Here is a 1,061-nt window from a genome sequence, read left to right on the forward strand (position 1 = left end):
AAGTATTCTGTTATAATTAATGATTATCTTAATTATATTTTAGATTTTTTATATTCAAAATGAGATGTTTATCTAATATTTGATTATGTTTCTCTATAGTTAGTTAAACAAATTCAAAAATAAAATTTTAATAAGTTGTATTTACACACAATATGTTTGTGATCTTGAATTTTAAGTAATATCCATCAAAAACAGTATTTTATGCATTAAAACATGGTTTTTAAGAGTTTTTATCAAATGATTTATGTGAACTTTGTGTTCCATAACATAATAGATCAAAAACAATTCTATTTAAATCAGGACAAATCTTAAATCAGGACAAATCATAAATCAATCAAACAATGGTCAATCAATACAGCACCATAAGGTTGAAGGTTACCTTGAAAGAGAAGCAATCAAGATTTGGGGATAAGAAGCAATCGAGCTCCGAGAAAGTAAACCTAAACCGCCAAAGAACCAGACAAAGAAACCATAAAGAATTGATACATAATGAGTCAAAAGAAAGAAGCAAAAATCGATACAGGCCATAAATCAATCAGAAGCAATGGTCGAAACCCATGAGATTGAAACTTACCTTGAAAGAGAAGCAACCGAGCTTTGGGGAAGGGAAGTTGACGGTGATTATAAAAAATATTGAGTCAAAACCACCCATTAAATATGAAATCGACAATGACTATCTACTCGTTGAAAAAGAGAGATTATAGGGAAGTTAGTTGGATTAGAGTTGAAAAAGAGAGATTATAGGGATGTTAGTTGGATTAGAGAAATTGTAGGGACGACTTAAGATTTCAATGGGAGTGGTATGCTTTAAAAACATGTACATATGCATAATTAACTTGTATTTTTTATTTTTAAGTAATGTGCACAAATTAGTTGTACCTTATGCATGATAATTTGTTTTTAAGAGATTGAGCCAAATGCTTTATAATATAGTATAGATATGCATTAATAAACAGTACTTTACGCATAAAAAGTGGTTTTTAAGAGTTTTTCTCAAATGATTCATAATATAGAATATGTATTTTTTTTATATATAATAAAATTTAAGTTTGATAATAAAA

Source organism: Cynara cardunculus, assembly GCF_001531365.2.
Source record: "Cynara cardunculus var. scolymus isolate 2C chromosome LG 12, CcrdV1, whole genome shotgun sequence".
Classification (NCBI taxonomy): domain Eukaryota; kingdom Viridiplantae; phylum Streptophyta; class Magnoliopsida; order Asterales; family Asteraceae; genus Cynara; species Cynara cardunculus.